This window comes from Juglans regia, unplaced genomic scaffold (assembly GCF_001411555.2).
Source record: "Juglans regia cultivar Chandler unplaced genomic scaffold, Walnut 2.0 Scaffold_650, whole genome shotgun sequence".
Taxonomy (NCBI): Eukaryota; Viridiplantae; Streptophyta; class Magnoliopsida; order Fagales; family Juglandaceae; genus Juglans; species Juglans regia.
The window spans coordinates 142,364-143,810 of NW_023361359.1; the positions used below are offsets into that span (position 1 = coordinate 142,364).

General features: G+C 34.3%; 1 non-coding gene across 1 annotated transcript; it reads left to right on the forward strand.

The window, feature by feature from the left end:
- Positions 1 to 413: 413 nt before the first annotated feature.
- On the forward strand, positions 414 to 521 carry LOC118346070. Its single transcript, XR_004799467.1, has one exon. It is a non-coding gene; the product is annotated as a small nucleolar RNA R71 (small nucleolar RNA).
- The last annotated feature ends 926 nt before the right edge of the window (positions 522 to 1,447 follow it).

A 1,447-nucleotide genomic window follows, 5' to 3' on the forward strand; every position in this document is an offset into this window, starting at 1 on the left:
TCAGCTTGAAAACTTTTATGAAAACCGTATGTTTATTATGTTTACATTGTGATGGATTTCTTGCTGAGTCTTCGACTCATTTTAGTTTTTTTTTATGTTTTTAACCACCCAGGTGAGGATAATGAATACGAGCAGGCAGGCCAGGATTAGAAGGAGTAGTTAATTTTAGTCTCAGACTTTCTATAATAAAATTTTCTTTTATGACATGAATTTATTCAGTTTATTCATTTAATTTTTTTTGGAAGACATTTTATTAGACCTTTTTTCTACAAAATAAATTTCTAATTTCATTTATGAAATATGAGATCTCTTGTCGGGTTTATTTTTATGAAAAATACGTGACACTCCTAGCCTACGGGAATGTGGTGTTACAAAGTCCCTCATAGAAATAAATAACTAAGTGTTAGTTCTCATACCCATGGTGAGGACACATACTCAACAGCTCCTTAAACATCTCCCAAGCCTGATGCAAAGTCTCACTATCCTTTTGTGCAAAAGTGGAGATCTGCCTCTTCAAAGCATTGGTCTTATGTTGGAGAAAGTATTTGTTAAAGTAAACCTGTGTCATCTCATTCAATGATCCTATTAATCATGGTCTTGGTAAGTACAACCAGCTCTTTGCTCTATCCTTCAAAGAGAAAGGAAATAATTTAAGTCTCCCAACATCATCTGTAGCATTATGACTATGAAAAGTCACAACTACTTCCTCGAACTCCCTAATGTGCAAATAATTATTTTCATTCTCTAAACCATGAAAAGTGGAAAGTAGTTGTATCATGCCTGTTTTAAAATCAAATTGACAAGTGTTAGCTGGAAACATGATGCATAATGGTGTGGCTATGCGTGTAGAGTGAAGGTAATCCTGAAGAGTTCTAGTGGGTTGATCTTTGTGTTCACTCATTTCTTCGTGACTAGATAGATTTTCAAATAAAGGATTTAAAAAATGTGATCCTGACTCTAGCACAGGACATGCCTACAAGTAAATCTACCCAAGGAGTCTCTATATCTGTGTGTGCAAGATAACAAAATACTAAAAACTAAAAACTAAAAACTAAAAATACTATGAAAAAAATAATAATAATAATGCAGCAAGCTAAAAGAGGGAACGAAGTTACCTCCTTTACAAACTGCTGAAGTAAATTATGCCTTGTATCTATACTTGCGTCGTACTCCCCGACAACAACATGGATATACATTAGTGTTTTGATCATAACTTTTCACTCACACATCCAATTGATATGATTCTTGATGCTTTGGAAAGCTATCTTAAATGGCTACAAATTTGTAGCAGATAAGGATGTCCAAATTATGATTCTTGAAGTACGTACATGGCTGCTAATCTAAGTCCTAAAAGTTAGGCGATTGTTATGCAGGAATCAGGAAAACATTAGGGTTTCTTTTATACCCTAGATAAGCATACCATTGAGAGAGCATTGAAGGCAGGTGG